The 20,900-nt window shown below is 41.8% G+C and overlaps 1 pseudogene; it reads left to right on the top strand.

Annotated features, from left to right (window-relative positions):
- Window positions 1-1,540: 1,540 nt before the first annotated feature.
- On the top strand, window positions 1,541-2,634 carry LOC103300833 (neurofilament light polypeptide-like; annotated as a pseudogene).
- The last annotated feature ends 18,266 nt before the right edge of the window (window positions 2,635-20,900 follow it).

Below are 20,900 nucleotides of genomic sequence, written 5' to 3'. Positions count from 1 at the left end.
CATGCACTGGTGGGGTCCCTTGGTCTGGCCTGCGGGGATCGGGCTGAAACCAGCTCTCCGACATCACCTGAGGGGTCCTGGATTACAAGAGGGTGCAGGCCAAACCAAGGGACCCCAGCAGTGCATGATTGGGGCCAGGGAGGGACTGCAGGAGGGCTCCAGGGCGTGTCCAGCCCCTCTTGCCCAGTCCCCATTGGCCAGACCCCAGTAGCAAGCTAACCTAATGGTCGGAGCATCTGCCTCCTGGTGGTCAGTATGCATCATAGCGACCAGTTGAATGGTCGAATGAACAGTGAGACACTTAGCATATTGGGCTTTTATTATATAGGATTTTATTTATGAGTCTGAAGTACAGATGTCCCATATACAATGGAACACCCTGTTCTAGCAAAGCTCTGTAAGAAGATGTGTTTGTTCCTTAGTGAGCTGGATAGAGGAGTGAATATGTCATCAAAACATCCTCACCTTTTCTTGAAAGTCTTTTCTATCTACTGGTGTGTTAATTACTACAGGGTAATGGCTATTTCTGACTTATTCACTTTTGTATCCTCTGCAGAGCTGATGTAGAATACATCCTCAACCAATGTGTTTTAATGAATGTCTGGATGGACATCTAATAGGTCCTATCCTTCTGAAGAAAGTAGAGAGCAGAGTCAAGGAAGGTTCTCTGAGCAGCTGATGAAGCTTTGTGTACCCCTGTGAGAGAGGGTGTTGCTAGGAGCCACAGCGTGCTGTAGTGGAGGGGCCTTTTTCACATGCACTGGTGAATTGCCTAGAGAGATCTCAAGAAAGGTCCTGAATCTCCAAAATTGCAGTAATTTGTTGGGCTATCTCCTCTCATTCTAAATAAATATTCACTTTTGTACCAATTTATTGTATTCACAATTTTGCTCTCCTCTTTTCCTTATTTTATTTTTTTAAATACATTTTATTGTTTTTTTACAGAGAGGAAGGGAGAGGGACAGAGAATCAGAAATATTGATGAGAGAGAAACATCAATCAGCTGCCTCCTGCACACCCCCTACTGGGAATGTGCCTACAACCAAGGTACATGCCCTTGACCAGAATCGAACCCGGGACCCTTCAACCTGCAGGCCGATGCTCCATCCACTGAGCCAAACCAGTTAGGGCTTTTCCTTTTTTATTAAATTTATTGGGGTGACATCTATCTACACTAATAAAAGAGAAAGATGCTAATTGACCATCCCTCCGCTATGCTCAGAGCCAATCAGGAATGATATGCAAATTAACCCAACAAATATGGCAGGTAAATTTGCATATGCAGTTGGGGCAGGCAGCGCCAGATGCCATCCACAGGGTCCAGGCCGCGATCGGGGACTGGGCAGGCAGGGTGGCCAGTGTCTCCAGGATCAGTGTCTGCCCCCGGGCCGCCTGCGGACATAGGTGGAGCAGGCCCCGGGATTGAACATTTTAACGAAAATGGGATGCCTGTGCCCTGCCCCACCACGCCCAGTCCCTGGTGAGGAGAGGGCAGTGGGCAGTTAGGAGGCACCTCTCAGAAGGGACTGGGAGCAACCTGCAGGTGCGCTACCAGGAAGAGGTGCTGAACCATGAGGACACTGAGGGCTGGCTGATGGAGGCACGCAAAGGTGCAGACAAGGCAGCTCTCATGGTGCTGAGCTCGAAAAGCGCATCGACAGTCTGATGGACGAAATCACCTTTCTGAAGAAGGGGCACGAAGAGGAGATCGCCGAGCTGCAGGCGCAGATCCAGTACACTCAGATCTCCGTGGAGATGGACGTGTTCTCCAAGTCTGACCTCTCTGCCATGCTCAAGGACATCCGTGCCCAGTACAAGAAGCTGGCTGCCAAAACATGCAGACTGCGAAGAATGGTATAAGAGCCGCTTCACCGTGCTGACCGAGAGCACTGCAAAATACACCTAAGCAGTGTGCGCTGCCAAGGAGGTATCTGAGAGCCGCCGCCTGCTCAAGGCCAAGACCCTGGAGATCGAAGCAAGCCGGAGCATGAACGAAGCGCTGGGAAAGAAGCTGCAAGAGATGGAGGATAAGCAGAATGCTGATGTTAGTGCTATGCAGGACACAATCAACAAATTAGAAAATTAGTTGAGAACTACAAAGAGTGAAATGGCACGATATTTAAAAGAATACCAGGACCTCCTCAATGTGAAGTTGGCTTTGGACATTGACATTGCAGCTTACAGGAAACTCTTGGAAGGTGAGGAGACCCGGCTCAGTTTCACCAGCGTGGGAAGCATAGCCAGCAGCTATTCCCAGAGTTCCCAGGTCTTTGGTCGATCTGCCTAAGGTGGTTTACAGACTAGCTCCTATTTAATGTCTGCTCACTCCTTCCCTTCTTAATACACCAGCCACGTCCAGGAGGAGCAGATCGAGGTGGAGGAGACCATTGAGGCTACAAAAGCTGAGGAAGCTAAGGATGAACCCCCCTCTGATGGAGAAGCTGAAGAGGAGGAGAAGGAGAAGGAAGAGGCTGAGGAAGAGGAGAGGAAGAGGAAGAAGGTGCCAAGGAAGAATCTGAGGATGCAAAGGAGGAAGAAGGAGGTGAAGGTGAAGGAGAAGATGCCCAAGAAGCTGATGATGAGAAGAAAGATGAAGGTGCTGGGGAGGAGCAAGCAACCAAGAAGAAAGATTGAGCCCTCCTTTCCTTAATTATTTCAGGAATAATCCTCCCAAAACCAGGTCAACCCCACCACCAACCAAGCAGTTGAGTTCCTGATACTATATGAATTAAGAAGTCGATATATATAACATTCTGAGGTGACTCAGGTTGGACATTAAATGTTGTGCTATGACTTTTCTCCTTATGCAGAGTATCTGTTTGCTTGCAGAGTGACTTCCTGGCTTGCTGCCAGTCTGTGCAAGGTCCATGCTTATGAGTTCAGGATCTATGACAATGTGAATAATTCAGATGTTTACAATAAAAAAACATGAATACACATATTAAACTTCATGGAAAAAATAGTCCTTTGAATCTTTGGTGGTTAGAAATTAAAGACCTCAAATCATGTGCAATAAACAGTAAATAAAGTTACACAGAATGACAAAAAAAAAAAAATACATTAGGAGCCAGGAAACGTTCAAAGAACTGGGGAACCATTCCCAAATCAGGAAGGGAAGTCACAGAGTATATATTATTGCTACGAATACAGTATTTCCTACTACTTACACATATATAATGTATTAGATGCCTTCCTATCGCATGAAGTATGTATTCTCATAGAGTAATACTGGTAGATATGTTATAGTTATGGCAGTATGTCATAATCTATCTAAATTAATAAAAGAGTAATATGCTAATTAGACCATGAGACCTTCCAGACGTCCTTCTGGACAAAGCATGGTGGCGGGGCTGAGGCAGAGGTGGTTAGGGGTGATCAGGCCAGGAGGGGAGAGCAGTTGGGGGTGATCAGGCTGGCGGGGGGGGGGGCAGTTGGGGGTGAGCAGGCCAGCAGAGGGAACAAGTTGGGGGTGAGCAGCTGGCAGGGGGGTGCAGTAGGGGGCAAGCAGGCCAGCAGGCACAGTGGTTAGGGGCGATCAAGCAGGCAGGCAGGTGAGCGGTTAGGAGCCAGCAGTCCTGGATTGCAAGGGGGTTGTCCAACTGCCGGTTTAGGCCCGATCCCACAGGGGTCCCAGATTGAAGGGGATGCAGGCCGGGCTGAGGGACACCTCCCCCCCATGCATGAATTTTGTGCACTGGGCCACTAGTATATATATAAAACCCCAAGTGGCCGGTCAACCGTTCAACTGGTCAACCATTTGACCAGTCACTATGATGCACACTGACCACCAGGGGGCAGACACTCAATGCAGGAGCTTCCCCCTTGTGGTCAGTGTACTCCCACAGTGGGAGCATTGCTCAGCTGACCTATGGGTGCTAGACACCAGGCTTACGGCTGGCAAGCGCAGCTGTGGCAGCCTGAGCATCTCCCACTTCCATGGCAGTGCTACCAAGTGGTGGCAGTGACCAGCACAACAGGGCTGGGATGAATGGAAGAGGTGCAGTGCCCTGCCTGGGCTTGGGCTCCTCCCCTGCCACCTGCCACTTCGTGCACTACTACATCCCTCGGGAGATGTCAGACTGCTGGTTTTGGCCTGATCCCCGCAGGCCAAACCAGCAGTTGGACATCCCCCGAGGGGTCCTGGATTGTGAGAGGGTGCAGGCCAGGCTGAAGGACCCCACCACTGCACAAATCTGTGCACCAGGCCTCTAGTAGGTTAATAAGATCATATAGGTTTCAAGTGTACATTTCTATGATACATGATTTGTATATAGCTTTGTGTGTCCACCACCCAAAGTCAAAAAGTCTTCTATCACCATATATTTAGTCCTCCCTTCCTTCTAATAACTACCAATACTATTGTTTGTGTCTAATAGTTTTTGCTTGTTTTTATTATTTGTTCATATGCTACCTTCAGTTTTATATCCCATATTTGAGTGAAATCATAGGATTCTTAAGTTTTTCTGACTGACTTATTTTTCTTAGCATGATATTCTCAAGATCCATCTATGCTGTCACAAATAGCATTTCATCTTTCCTTATGGCTGAGTAGTATTCCATTGTGTGTATGTACCACATCTTCTTTATTCAATCATCTAACCAAGGAAATTTCAGTTGTTTACATGTCTTGGCCACCATGCAGAATGTTGCACTGAACATAGTGATATAAATGTTTTCAAATTTTTCTGGTTGATACTCAGAAGAGGGTTTGCTGGGTCATATGATAACTCTATTTGTAATTTTTTTGAGGAAACTCCTTACTGTTTTTCATAGTGGCTGTACCAGTTTACATTCCCACCAGCAGTGAATGAGGGTTTCTTTCCCTCTACAAGCTCTCCAACACTTATTACTTGTCTTATTGATAATAGCCATTCTAACAGGTATGAGGTAGTATGTCATTGTAGTTTTGATTTGCATTTTCTGACTAGCTGGTGAAGTTAAGCTTCTTTTCATATATCTGCTGGCCATTTGTATGTCTCCTTGGGAGAAGTGTCTATTCAGGTCCTCTGCCCATTTTTTAATTGGATTGTTTGTTTGGTGTTGGGTTGTATGAGTTCTTTGTATATTTTGGATATTAACCCCCTTTGAACTGTTTGCTCTTCTTTTTAAAGAGGATTCTAGGAATTGTGTAAATTTTAGGCTCCAAACACTTGGTTCAGCCCCAAATAAGAGGTAAGTAATATTTTTTAGAGAACTCTTTTTTTTCCCCTCTTGCTGTCTCTTTTCTCTGTCCCCTTACCTACCTTCTACTTTTCTGACTTCATGCCTTCCTCCTTCCTCCTTTTTGATATCTGCCTGTCTCATGATGTTGCCTGGGAGCCCTGTAACTTAGGTTTCCAACACAATATGCAGATATCTAAGTAGGAATGTTTTTTATCAGTACGTGACTCAATGTGATGAATATTTATCACATTGAACTTTCAGCTCTATGAAACTACTGGTATTCACATTTTAGGGAGCCTCTCCCTTAGTGTCTGTGGCCTCAGGGCCCCAGGGCCAACTCTGATCAGAAGCCTAAGAAGTGGCTTCTTCCTCCTTCCCCCCAGTGACTAGGATATGAGCATATGGCCTATGAATGCCAATCTCATACTTGAAACCAGGATTCTTTGTTTGTTTGTTTGTTTGTTTGTTTGTTTTAATTTTAAGGAAGTGGCACAAGGATCTGGTGCCAGTTGAAGATGATCCCTGAGGATGACTGCAATGTGAGGGTCCAGTAGTGTGGGGAGGAGGGAATCCAGGGCCAATGTCTGGTCCTAACAGACTGGATATAATTTCTATAAACTACCAATTATCCTTCTAACAAATTCCTTTTTCTGCTTAAGTTAATAGGATTCCTTTTCTTTTGTTTGTATGCAAGAATCTTCTCTAAACACTTTTGTGATATCTTAAAGAACTTCTATCCCAATCTCGCTTGCTTTGTAGAATAAGACCAAACTGCTGAGAGAGACTGAGGGAATTCTCATTCTGCATAATGTACCGTGAGACTGATGGTCTAATGACTTAAAATCAAGATTTCTCTGTCATTCAGACAAACCTATGAATGAATCATTTCTGGAGTAAGTGAATTAATTTATAAAATGGAATCATATTTATTGTGAATATTGGATGGAAAACTTTGCTTTTCTTATTATTGACAGATATTTTCAGCCACCTGTACAAACACTCAAGGACACTTAACAAAACTGCTAAGCACTACTAACACTGAGAGTAACAAAATGTAAATGTTGTCTCCTAAATCTTCCTTTTACATAGATCTTTACTCTTCCCATCACCTGACTGTCCTCCACTTCCCAGGATTTGGGAGATGGAAACAGAGGAAGAGAAGATTATGTGTCTTCTCAATATTGGAAGGCAGATGGATTATCACACACACACACACACACACACACACACCACCAAAGCAACCAGCAAGGAATGTGTGCAAGATGGTTTAAGGGTCATATTGACTAAGGGGAAACCAGCATCCTTTAACTCAGAATGGGGAAAGAACAGAAGTTGGTAGCAGAGACAGGTGACAAGTGGTCAGCATGGCCACATAGAATCAGAAGGAAAAAACAACAAAAGTCAGAGTGGCATGCCATAAATTTCAAGAGAAGAGTATGTTCTAAGAAAAGTGTGGTCAACAGCATCATCCCTCATATAGGAGGATTGAACAAGAGGATGGGTATGGAATCTGCTATGGACTGCATGCTGTCCCCGCCCCCCCCAAATCCATATGTTCTACCAAACCTTCAAGGTGCTGAGGTCATGAGTGTAGAGCCCTCATGATGGGATTAGTGCCCTTGTAAGACTCCAGAGCTCGCTCACTCCTGACTCCATGTGAGGACACAAAGAAGACACCTTCTATGAACCAGGAAGCAGTTTCTCACCGACATCGAATCCGCCGGGCCTTGATCTCAGACTCCTAGCCTCTAGAAATGTGAGAAATAAAAGTCTGTTGTTTAAAAGCCACCCAGCCTGTAGTATGCTGCTATAGCAGCCCAAACAGACTGTGACAGAAACCAAGATAGTGTTGAGGACCTTATCAAGAAACTAATCTATGATACAGAAAAAAGTAGATTGGAACTAGGTAATCAGTAAAAGTAGATAGGAATATGAAGGATAAAAATGTATATGCTTACTCCTTCTAAGGAATCTGCCATTGAAGGGATGGTGGGAGATGATTTATTTAACGAAACAACATACATGGCTGTAGATTCTTCTTCCACATAATGCCATACAACCCTGAGGACAGCCAAGAGTCAACTTATTATATTAATGTTTTAATGTGGAAGACAAGGTGGCAGTTCCTCAAAAAACTAAAAATAGAATTATCATATAACTCAGCAATTCTAGGTGTATCCACAAAAGAATTGAATATAGATGTTCACTAAAACTTGCACATGAATATTTATGGCAGCATTATTCATAGTAGCCAAAAGGTAGAAATAGTCCAATTGTCCATTTATGAATGAGGAGGTAAACAAAATGTAGCATATTTATACAATGGAATATCATTCAGCCATAAAAAAGAATAAAGTTCTGATACCTGCTACAACATGGATGGCCTTTGAAAGCATTATGCTAAGAGAAAGAAGCCAGACACAAAAAAAACTACATATTTTATTTATATGAAATATCCAGAATAGGCAAATCCACAGAGACAGAAAGATAATTAATGACTGCCAGGGGCTGTGGGAAGGGGAAAGAGGGAGTGACTGTTTAATGGATACAGAGGTTTCTTTTGAGTGATGACAATGTTCTGAACTAGATAAAGGTGATGGTTGCACAACAATATGAATATACTAAATGCCATCAGTGTCTTACACTTTAAGAAGATTAAAATGGTGAATTTTATGTTATGTGAATTTTATTGCAATAAAAAAACCAATCCATTGCTTTAAAAAATTATGTAGACCATTAAATCTTAATATTACCTAGTGATGGACATTTTTTTTAACCTAAAAGTTTCAAAACTACGGATTCTTAAACAGTCTCTAGATAACCTTCTAACCCTTTGTTGGCCTGAGAGATATTAGTATGCTGTATTTCTAAATCATACACATGACTTTCAAATTGATTTTTTGAATCATGATGTAGCTGTTAAGCTCTCAGTTGGAAATAAGGGAATTGGTCGAGAATATGTTTGTATATTTTCAGAAAACAACTCCGAGACATGTGGATTCCTGCAACAGAGAGGAATTGACAGGAGTGCTCCAGCCATGAAGTCAGAAGAGAAACAGTCCAGAGATGGAAGACGCTGACGATGCCTTGCCATACTAGCAGTCAGTAGATATGCGTCACTGCAGATTGCCCAGGACCAAACCATAGAGGGTCGGACCTTGCAATACCACCATTTGTCCACCATCCAGAACTGAAATATCATTGCTGTTATGAACACGTTAACAACTGTTGGACATAGAAACCAGGACTCAAAAGAACTGTTGGCCCAGAAAGAAACTCACTATAGACTGATTCATTTGCCTCTCAGCATAACCATTATTGCTTGTCTCATTTTCAGTTCCTATAAGTGTATTCCTAGTATCACACGAGCTCACTCATCTAGAGGAAAAGAAGAACAACATAGACTGAAGAACAAGAACAGCATTGATCAGTCTGTCAGACCTCAGAGGGAAAGTAGGGGAGGGTGGGGACAAGGGAGATAGATCAACCAAAGGACTTGTGTGCTTGCATATGAGCCTAACCAGTGATCACGGACAACAGGGGGAGGGGGGCTTGCGTGTGGGGGGGATTGGGAAGGGAACGGGGGGAGGGGGTTGATGACAAATATGTGATACCTTAATCAATAAAGTAATTTTTTTTAAAAAAAACAACAACAATATTACAAAGACTTGTTCTGTGAGAACCAGAGGCAAAAGCCATTAAGAGGTTAACTGGCCCATGTATTTCAATATTGTATTTCCAAATTAAGGGTACATGATTCACTATTCAAGCTAATAATCACAATAAACATTTACTTGTGTTTTTTTTAATTTATAATTCCTAGCCCACCTATTTTGAAGAATGATCTGAAGCACCTTTAATAGCCTTATGAGTACATTCATCTTGTATGATCTTTTATGTTGTGTAAATTTAGGAGTGTTAGATTCTCCTCCCCTAAAATACATGCTTATGTGTGAAATCCCACTATTCAAGAATGTTTGTAATTGCTCCTATCTTCCAGGAATCTCTAATAAGGTGTAACTATTGCTGGAGATGGCAGCACCTTATACCATATAAGCACCATCTTCATAACTCCATGATGGTCAGGGCTAGGTGGACTCTGCTTACTGGAGGATCTGTATCAGAAGTGGGGGTGGGTAAGGGGCCCCAGTGCCCTCCCCATTCCACTGACTCAACAGTGATCTAGGGAGGCTTGCATATCCCGCTCTCACGCACCCCCTACCCCAGGAAAGCCTGTTACTTAACCTTCAGTGCTAAAGTCTGAAAAGGAACAGCTTTGAGAATGTTGGGCTTCCTGTTTAAAGTCCAGCTACACTGCTTATCTCTGACTTTACCTCTGCTCTCACCTGGGAGAAAGCAAATCTTGAGTGACCCAGATACCTGAAGCACCTTCCTTGGCACAGAGTCATGTACTTTCGGGAACTGGTGTGGGAGGAAGAGTTGAAACTGCTGCAAAGGCTTGCATTTCAACAAAGCATTTCAGTGACCCCAGCTCAGTGCCAGGGAACAGGGACGATATAGCATAGCATGGCACTGACGAAGGTTCCCCACATGACTCACCCAGAAGCATGGCCCTGCGCAGAGCCCCACGGTATCTGTGGAAAACATTCTCCTAGGCCCTGGGAGAGGATGACTCATGTCAGGGGGTATTTTTAGGAATCCGTTAACTGGCATTTAGCTCAGAGAGGCAGGATCCAATTCAAGAGGAGCCCTGAGCCGTTAAACACAAGCTGTTTCGAATGTTGTAATTGTGCCATGGTTTCTTGGTCTGCGGATTGAGTCATCTTCTAGTTAAGCAGAAGGGGAAACAGAAAAAGACTGTTGCCACAACAGGGCATTTGATAAGATGCTAAAGAAATCAATGCCAGTAACAGCATTATATTTATCTTTGCAGGATCACACCTGCTGTTCCAAGCGCATCTTGCAATACTTGGTTAAATTTTGCAAAGTCACTCCTGGTCATTTTAAGGTTTACTTTAAAAAATCAGCACTGGTCTTAGAGGCAGAGTCTAATAAGTTAAAAAGCCTTTTTACACAAGATTGACTCCAGAAGGTGCTCATGAATTTGCACTTTGCATTTCAGACCACTGGAAAGGAGCAACACGGAACAACAGGTGCTGCCTGGGGAAGCTGCTAAAGCAGATTAGACCCCCTTTTCCTAGAAGGCTGGGATTCTCCCAAAAGTGTATGTGTGTACATATGTGCACCTGTAAGTGTGTGGGAGTTTGAGTGTGCTTTGCGAGTGTTTGTGTGATTGTGTGTGAATTTGTTTATAGGCATGTATGTTTTGTTAGTGTATATGTGTCTATATTCGTGTTAGGTGTGTGTATATCTGTGTGTATCTCTATATGTATTTGTGTGTAGGTATGTTCTGTTTGTATATGTATGTGTGAGTGTATGTATGCATATTTATATGTGTGTTTGTGTGTGTATTGGGTGTAAGTGCGTATGGCACATGATTTTGTGTGATCAGTTGTATATATGTATGTTTGAATGTGTATTTGCATATAGCTGTGTGTGTATTAGTTACTAAACACCCATTGCAGGAAAGCACACATTGGACTGCCCAGCAGCCTGGGGGTGAGTGAGCGAGTGGTGTGCAGAGTTTTCAAAGCTGAGAAATTGCATCTTTGTTCTAGTGGTAGTGAAGGAAATTCTCCTATCAGTTCTCAGAGAATAATGGCTCAGGACATGTGGGTTTAGGATTGTGACAGAATTTCTCACCTTCTAGTAATGATCAAAGGCCAGACAAAACAAACAATATCTGAGTATAAGCGAAAAAAAAAAAAAACACTTTAAAAAGTTTTGGCAAACCTGATGACCATCTGTCTTTCACTGTTGTGTGCTCCTACATCTCCCCCTGCCTGGTATTCAGGTGACTTTTCTGCACTGGTTTGCCTGAAAGCTCCACCCATTCCTCCCCAGGCCTGTGAAGTCTGCTTGACTAATCCTCTACCTGGCCTGGCAGGGTTTCACCCACAGTCATGAACTTAAAAGGCAATTCTCCAAATGGAACTGTGATCGCCCAGAGCCCTCCCAGTGGCATTTCACAACCTTTCCCCTGCTCCCACCATCAGTATTATTAAAACAGATGGTGCCTTTCCACTCCAGCAGGGAGCTGCAACAACCAATTTTAGAGAGTAAATTGGAAAGTTGATGTTTCCTTTTAAATAAGCCAAGGATAGCTGATCCCGAGCAGCCAAGAGAGAAAACTGGATCTCAAATTTAACCCTGCATTGCAACCACCACAGCACAGCCCTTTGCCAAAAAGAAAGAAACTCTGACCACGGTCCCTCCATGTATCAATGCGGATGCAGAGCGGAAATAGCGCATGGTCTCGGTGAGGGTATTTTTAGCCCGGCCAAAAATTAGGAAGCATTAGATAATTCAGGCAAATCTTGTTTTGATGTAATTTCCAGCCATATTTCCAGACTCAAAATATTTGGCTAACCTGGAGAAGCAGCTGAACTCTGGGGCAATAATTGTGTACAAAATAGTCACTCTATAAGAACAACTGAATATTATAAAATGAAGTGCCTAAACATCATTGTGTCAAATTATAGCCAAATGCTTCCTGATACATACACATAGGATGGGGGGAAAAAAAAAGATACTTATAAATATTTACCCTTTGTTTTTCATAGGTGTAATGTCCAAACTGATTCAAGATTTCTCATTTTAATAAGTTCAATAGAGGGCTTATGATTTTTAAAAAATCAAATATTAGATTATGAATTGTGATAGAAGAAACATTAAGCTATAAATTTAATAAATTAAAAAACTGCTTTTTTCTTGTTACTAGCTAAGTTGCATAGTCCTCAAAGACTTATTTTGCCTTTCTGGATTTAATTTTTACCTGACAATTTTTTGGAATGTGAATTCTGATTTTTGAGTTATTAACATTCACAATTCTCGACCACTCAAGTTTACAATCAACTGTGAGAGGGGTGATGTCACAGAATGCTTCCTATACTGGCAGGGCCAGTATCTCCAGGTGCCAGAGCCATTATCTACTTACTCATTTTGTCTTCTTCCTGCAAAAATGGCAGGACTGCATTCCTCAGGCTTCTTTATGACAAATTTACAGACAATTAAATGTGATCAAAAGTGATGCACACCCCTCTCATGCCCTTTATTTTGAAAATAAAACCATTTCATGCACAATCCTCAATACTCATTTCCCTTTAACCTCCTTGATGCACACAAGCATAGCAGCCTTGAAAGTTTTGAAGTGGGTGGAGCCATAAAATGTAAGTACCTGGCTCTCTGAATCACTGCCTGGAGGACAGCCACCCACCAACTAGTAACACCCATTCCTGCACAATCCCTGAGAAAGAAACAGACCACTATCATTTGGAGCCACTTCACGTATTGCATGCATGCTTGTTATAGCAACTAGCATTACCCTATCTATTGCACTCTTTTTTTTCAAAGAATTGTGTGGATCAGGCTTGTCACATTCAAAAATGATTTCAAACCAAGCATAGATAGCTACATTGATACTCAGACATTGATGTCCAACTTGTTAGCAATTTTAGGTTTGTTGGAGTTAATGATTGAACCTGAAAGGATTGACTTTTCTTACTATTTCTTCCTTTTCCTTTCTCTATTTTAACCTTGTAAATGTTGTGGGGCTGTCATGCAGACACCATATAAATGATCTCTGAGCCCACGTTTGTATGTCAATTTGTGCTACTAAATTTAACTCATTACCTTGGTTCATTATTCAGAAAGCTGTCTTCTGACCTATGTCTGAGAGACAGCCTAGGAGATTTGATTTATAACCCTATTTTAATGCCTGTGCATAGTCAGAAAAGAAATAAAATGAAGAAAAGAATGGAAGGTTCTTTCTTTGTCAGGAGACTAAGGCTGAGAGTAGCTTAACTGAAGCCATACCCAACACCGAGTTCTCCTGTGTATGGGTGATGCACGTGTTAATAAACATCTGCTCCTTTTTCTCTTCTTAATCTCTCCTTTGTCCATCTAATTTACAGGTCCCAGCCAAAGAACCTAAGATGACTAGAGGAAAAAGAAAATTTTCCTCTTTTGCAATATATTTGAGGAGGTGCATTATCTTTTTTTTTAATTCATGTGGTTATGGATTTTTTTCACTCAGCAAGTGTTCATTATGCGCACATTCTGTGCCAGGCACTGTACAGACCCTGGAATCAGGGAGCTGAAGACAGATGGGGGCTCTGCCTTCATGGAACATTGATTGAGACCCAAAGATAAAAATCTCTTATCAGAAGCGCATCCAAGATGACCTCAGCATTTCCAGTAGCCGTCTGGAGAGGAGCTGGACATGTTTGGTGCAGATTGTGGTAGACACTGGGAGAGGTATCAGTTGAGGCCAATAGGCTGGGAACAGACTTCACAGCACAAACCCTGCTCCCTGCCAAGCAAGGATAGGATTTAATCGAGGATCACTTTTCTTTCTAACAGCCCTATTTCCATTATGTTCCTGGTCCCTGCATCAACCTCCTTTCCTCTCACAAAAAAATGTTCTCAGTCCCCACTGCTTTTTCCCTTCCTCTTCCAATCTTTTCTCCTGCTGGCTATCTGGAGGGAGGAATTGTTTGAAGAGAATGATAAGATTATTTTATTTTTTTAAAAATGATGCAATTCCACTAAGATAGCAGGATGTCCCTGGTTGTTGCTGAGCTTCCTCTCTCAGACCACGATACCCCGCAGTGGTGCGCCAGTCTTCTAGGTGGCCTCCCTGCAACCACGAGCCAAGAACTTTAATTTCAAGGCTCACTCGTACCTGCTGCAGTGCTCCTCACTGTCACCCTCTAACACTGCCAGTGAGAAAGAAAAATACATCCAGATGAGTCCACAGCTGAGATTTCTAGGTGGAGGTAGGCAGAACCTGGGAAAGTCATGGATCTCTAAATGAGACACAGCTGATTGAGAAGGATAAAAGATGTGCTTCCACAGTCTTATCTCTGAGCATTTCACCAGCATTGAATCTAATTTGTTCAACAGCCCATCAATCATTACGATATTTTTGGACTTACATCATGCCCTCCTAGGAAAATATTTAATATATGGACAAAGTTAGGAGTAGCTGTTGGAAACGAAAATAGCTGGTAATGATTGTAGATATTAATAGTAAGCGCTCTGCTTTCAACATCTACTTCTATAAACAATCCCACTTCCTTTGCTGCTATACCAAAAGCAACCTTTTCATAATTCCCTTCCTAGTGCTTTTTTCAATATTAATTTTCACTTTAAAATCTCATTTAATTTATCATCTATCTACTGACTGTTATTCACCAAATCTAGTCATAGAGATTTAAGAAAAATAGGGAGGGGTTTGCCAATATTCTGACATATCTTTGGTTTGCTACCCACTTATAAAGCAAACTCCAACACAGGGCACCAACTCTCCCTTTCATCTTCTTCACTCTTCTTTTCCTCCTCCCCCTCCTTATTCCTCTTCTTTTTTAGAAATTCATCTTTGTTCTTGAATAGTCACAGTTACACACAATTCATTCAAACCTGGAGTTTTTACTAGCACCGCCTGAGAAAACACTTTGGGACCTGGACAACATAACATTCCATTGCAGAGTCATTTCCTCCCAAAAGTTCCACTGGAAAGGATGGAAAATAACATAAACACCATAATGATAAAGGCATGATTCACATATTCTACAAACAACATGAATCCATACTGTGTGTGTGGGTGTGTGTATATATGTATGTGTATGTGTACTTTCCCATCAAAACATTTTCTGCCAAAGTATTCTGTTCAATGGGACTTCCAACATTTATTTGGGAAGAACACGATGGAAACAGAGGAAATCTGGATTACTTTACATGCCAAGCTGTCTAGGACAATGAAATATACTTCAGACTGGAAAGTAAGTAAATTTCAAATATAAAATTGTTCACTAATAGAACTAACAGTATATTTTCTGTGATCAGAATAGATTTAAAATTGAAAGTGTAGCCCCAGTTCACATTGATAAATGTGGCAATCCAAAAATATAGTCTGCCTAAGGTCTGAGTCAGCTTTTCAGGGAAAATTAAACATTTGCTGGTCAGTAAAACTGACACCAACTAGTGTTTCTTTGGCCATAAATACAGTTGAGAATGAGCAGCTGTAGTATGAATAATTAGTCACATGTGTCTATTCCCTGTCTCATCTGTGTCTGGTGCTGTGTAAGGTGATGTAGGAGTGAGCAAGGCAGATAAGAGCTCTACCCTCAGTGAGCTGGTTACTTAGAGGGCATGGAAGCAATAATTAGTAGTGCTACACAAGAGATATAAGAGGGAGTCTGGAATTCTGATTAAGTGTGTGGAGCCAGAGCTCAGATAGGTCTCCTTCAAATTCTGGCCCCACCATCAAGAGGATATAAGTCTCTACATCTGTGTTTCCTCACATATAAAACAGGAGTGTTCCCAGTATCTCCTTGATAGTGTTGAGCAAATCCTATATAATAAAGAGGGAATATGCTAAGTGACCATCACAGTCACACCCTCACAAAGATGGTGGCACCCACAGCCACAAGATGTCAGTGCCCAGTCCCCTCAACCCCACTGGGGAGGCAGGCATACAATACCTGCCTCTGGAGTCCCCCAGTTCCCTCAGCCCCCCAGCCGCCCAAGGCTGGCCTGAGGTGCAGGCAAGCCTCAGATGTTGGCTGCCCAGCCATCCAGGGCCGGCCCAAGGGATGACCAAACTACTGAACAAGCAGGCTGCATGGGGCGACCAGGATGTCAGTAGGGTTAGTGAGGGACGACCAAATGACTGAACAAGCAGGCTGCATGGGGTGACCAGGTCGGCGGGGGCGGGGAGTGCAGTTGGGGGCAACCAGGTCAGTAGAGGGAGCAGTTGGGGGCAATTAGGCTGGCAGGGGGGACAGTGAGGAGTGACTAGGCTGGCAGGGAGCAGTTGGGGGCAACAAGGCTGGTAGGGGGCGCAGTTAGGGGCAACCAGGCCAGTAGAGGAGGGTAGTGGGGGGCGACCAGGCTGGCAGGGCAGGGCAGTTAGGAGTGACCAGGCCGACAGGGGTGGGGCAGTTAGGGGCGACCTGGCCAGCAGGGGGGGCAGTTAGGGGCAACAGGCAGGCAGGCAGGTGAGTGATTAAGAGCCAGTGGTCCAGGATTGTGAGAGGGATGTCCGACTGCTGGTCTAGACATCCTCCGAGGGGTCCAGGATTGAAGAGGGTGCAGGCTGGCCTGAGGGGACTCCTCCCACCTCGTGCATGAATTTCATGCACTGGGCCTCTAGTGTGTTAATACTTGTAAACTGCTTACACAGTATGCCTGGCACACAGTAGCATTCATACATGTTAGCAATCTTGAAAAAATTTTACAAGATTTTTTCCTGTGTGGTAACTTTTACATTGAAGTTCCCACTCTATGAATTATATACCATCCAGGCAAATTATAGTTTTAAATTCTGAACAGTGTGCACTCTTCTCTATCTAAGGAAGTAATGGGCAGATAATGGCATAGCTTCTTGTTTGCTATTCCATTCTTAGTCTGGCTGTTGCATGATAGGAGATGAAAGCCAACCCAAAATAAAGCAGTTTCACATCTCTGCTTTCCAAGGAAGGAATGAACTGATTGAATAGAGAAATACAACTCATATTTTGGGTTATACTTGACCCCTTATATCATGGTCTGCTTCTGGAGAATCCAAACTAAGACAATGAACAATTTTTTTTCTCCTTTTGTTAATACTTTGCATATTCAATTTTAAGGGAACATGAATTCAAGGAACTATATTATTATAGTTAAATGAGTCAGCAATTATACTTAATACTAGAGGCCCAGTGCATGAAAATCATGCACGAGTAGGGTCCCTAGGCCTGGCCCGCAATCAGAACTGATCAGCGCCTTCCAGCTGTCGGGCCAGGGCCTTCCTTCATTCCATGCCGCCCCCTGGTGGTCAGCATACATCATAGCGAGCAATAGCACTGGTTTCCCGGTTGAAATCTCACGGGGACACTTCACACGTTAACGTTTTATATACAGAGAGATTTATTGGTAGCTTATTAGATATTAGACACAATTCTTAGGAACCATAGATTCTTGTGAAGGGGTTTACAGAGAAGTAAAATCAAGTGCGTGTGCTCTCGCTTCCAACGGCCCAAGTTCACCTTTCAATTCATTGATCTGGGGAAGGTCTTTCAACAATGAGAAAGATACCACTATTATTCCCATTTTGTAAACCAGGCAAATGAGATGAAGTGAGGTCAATGCTATGCTTCCCATAACTGCTACAGAAGATCTCAAATTTAGGTTCTCAATGCATATATCATCTGAGCTTGCAGCATCAACTCTATTAGCATAGATAATGAAAAATTAAGTCAATTCATTAATTTGACTTATTTTTCATACTAGAATAAGCAGCCATGGTTATTTTTCTGACTTTGTGTGTGTGTGTGCATGTGTCCATGTGTATGTGTATGCATGTGTGGATGTGTGCTGCCATCTTCACCAGTACAAGAGGGCCAACTAGAGTGTCTAAAAAAGTCTAGTTCACAAACTTTACCAAGCTAGTGATGAAGTAAAACAAGTGCATTGTATTCATTTTGACATAACTCTTCAAGTATAGTTTAACTACATATTTGAGGACATGCAGTATTCTCATTGGGTTAGATTCTCAATTCTAGTGAACTTTACGGGGATAGGAGGACAGGTTAAAAACCCATAAAAAGGAAATTAGGCCCTAACCGGTTTGGCTCAGTGGATAGAGCATCAGCCTGCGGACTGAAAGGTCTCAGGTTCAATTCCAGTCAAGGGCATGTACCTTGGTTGCAGGGCACATCCCCAGTAGGAGGTGTGCAGGAGGCAGCTGATCGATGTTTCTCTCTCATCGATGTTTCTAACTCTCTATCCCTCTCCCTTCCTCTCTGTAAAAAAATCAATAAAATAATATTTTTTAAAAAAAGAAATTAGATGGGACAGAAACCCTCTAACTTGGAACCAGAGGAACCCTACTATTACAGTGAAAAAATAAACCTGAAAATGTATGCACAAAGGGAGTACAAGTAAATCACATACATCTGCAATAAACCAGGAGGAGAAAGGTCAGCTTCTCATTGTGTAGGTAAATAACCATGTGTGGGCATTGCATTATTTTAATTTATTTTCAGTATTGGCTAAAGTGATGATGCATTTTATTTCAGGCTTTGTCTGGAAACAAAAATTAGTTCAATTCTATTTGTCCAGAATTGGCTGATTCTCCTCTACATATTGTTTCTTTTGGTTCAAAATTATTTGAGGCAAATGCTCACTATCTTCAGCAACTCCTCATTCTCCCAACAATACCCCCTCATTGATTCTAATCTCGCTTCTCATTGCTCTTATCTTGTTGGTTTCAAATTCATATTTACATGGTCTGCATTTATCTATAACTCTGACTCTTTAGATGTTAGCATTATCTTACAGCGTTTCTTATTTCTCAGGGTGCTGGGTTTGGTATCCACCCTATTCATTGGCCCATCTTGGTGAATCTCTTTTATGGGTCTAATGATTAGGAGTTGGGAAGAAAGGATTCTGATATATTTTAATGATAAGTTGTTCACTGGAGTTAACAACAGTTGGGAAAAGTTTCAATATTTTTTTCAGGCTTATCAAATTAGTTTCACAGGACCAAATAACTTATTTATTTATTATATTTTGTGATTAGAGACAAATGTAATTAGAACTTGTAGAACTTGTAGACTTCTGGATTCATGGGAGGCGTGCAATGGCAGGCTGTGGATGGTAAGCAGGCATCAAGACTGCTGAGGGATTGGGATATCGATAAAGTAGGAAACACACAAAGAGTGACAACAGAGGCTCAGAAGGGAAAAGTATGAAATAGAACTTCCTGGCTCAGTCTATGCTCTGGGCTGTCCTCTGCATTTCTTTCCTACATACCAAGATGGTCAAAAATCCTGTGACCCCAGAGCCTAGCAGACTGATGTTACTGGCTCTCTTGACCCTAGAAGAGCACACTGGAGAGAATGAAGTGATAAGCCAGCATATACAAGTGGCTGTGAAGCAAAGCTGCATGGGCCCTTTTCCAGGCAGCACACGGAGGTTAGCAGGGCCCTGTGGCTCCAGAATCCTGTGGTTTTTCTCACTTGCTACTTAGTTCTTCTTTCCATCATCATATTCTGATTTAAGGCTGAAGCCGGTGTGTAAGCTAGGCTTTCACCAGCTCTGAGACATGCTTTCCAGTGTGGTTTTGACACTTAGATTTGAGGGAGAAATTATGAGACTGGTTTGGCCAAAGGCAAGAAATAATATCTCAGGGTGATGAGAGAAAATATTTACTTAGAAAGTTATCTATTTCATAAGGAGTAAGACTTCATCACTTAACAAAATAAATGTGTTTTAGTATTTAAAAAAACTATTTCATGTATTCTCAGGCATGGGAACCAACAAATATATATATATATATATATATATATATATATATATATATATATATACACACAAATATATATATATATATATTTCTATGTTGTTATAAAGTTATTGTAAAAATACAGCTTCCTTAAATATGGGAAATGGGCAATTTTCTCAATTTAGACTTTGCAGTATTTGATGGTTGTATTCCATGACTTTCATATGCCTCATATATAATAACTAAAATATGTGACATATTAATACTATTCTAGCTTATACTAATAAAGATATGGGGCATCCTAATATTACACAAATAACCTAAATATAAAATGACCCTTTGTATCTATAGAGTAAATAACTATTTCACTAGTTCTTATTGCTTCTGAAGTACATAGACTAGTGATGGCGAACCTATGACACGCGTGTCAGCACTGATACGCGTAGCCATTTATGATGACACGCGGCCACTGAGGCGGCCGCATGCCGAGGATGAAACATTTGCTGCTCCTGAGGATGAAACATTTGCGACTAGAGTCTTGGAGTTAGTTTTTTTCTCAAAGTGACACACTACCTGAGTTATGATCAGTTTTTTGGTGAAGTTTGACACACCAAGCTCAAAAGGTTGCCCATCACTGACATAGACAATTGCAAGACTGAGGCACCCAAAACATTCTGTTATTGTTAGAACAATAAACAGATTTTGTTAAACATTATCTAACATAAGTGACATAGGAATGGAATAACATAAAACATTTTGGAATTTCATTAGTGAGTAGGGGCATGGTAGAGATGAGTAACTCATTAACATTATCAGATATTCTAGTAGTTTTAATAACTGTAGTTTCTTCTAATTGGGTTAAAATGCATATGTAGATTTCTATGTATATACACTCAAAGCTCTCTTCTAGATGTCTCCCATCTTCAACAATTCGCTTCTCAACAACCCGATCATGCTGATACCTGTATGGTCATTTGCGTGTCTCTCAGGAGACAAACAAAGGAGAGAATGTGCGAGAATGAGCCAGTTTACCACTAAACCTCACATTGTAAACATCTCAGGAAATGATGCTGTGAATATATTTGTATTTTTTTGGTTTTGTGATACTTATTATTAGTACTACATAGACACCTGGTTTAATTTTCTTCCTTAAACTATATCTTTTATGTATCCATTTGACTGTGATATGTTTGAAATATATGAAATATTTCATAATTAATAATTATAATAAAGGATTTTAAAATATATTTTAAATATGTTTTGAAATGTGGGCTAATTAGAAGAAGTGTTTCATACTATAATACAGTGTGGAATTAAAAGGAATATTGAATAGTATAATATTGAGAGGTATCTCAATTACACATATCTTTTTGTATCTCAAAAGATG

Source organism: Eptesicus fuscus, chromosome 2 (genome assembly GCF_027574615.1).
Source record: "Eptesicus fuscus isolate TK198812 chromosome 2, DD_ASM_mEF_20220401, whole genome shotgun sequence".
Taxonomy (NCBI): Eukaryota; Metazoa; Chordata; class Mammalia; order Chiroptera; family Vespertilionidae; genus Eptesicus; species Eptesicus fuscus.
This window is presented reverse-complemented; position numbering and strand designations above follow the sequence as displayed.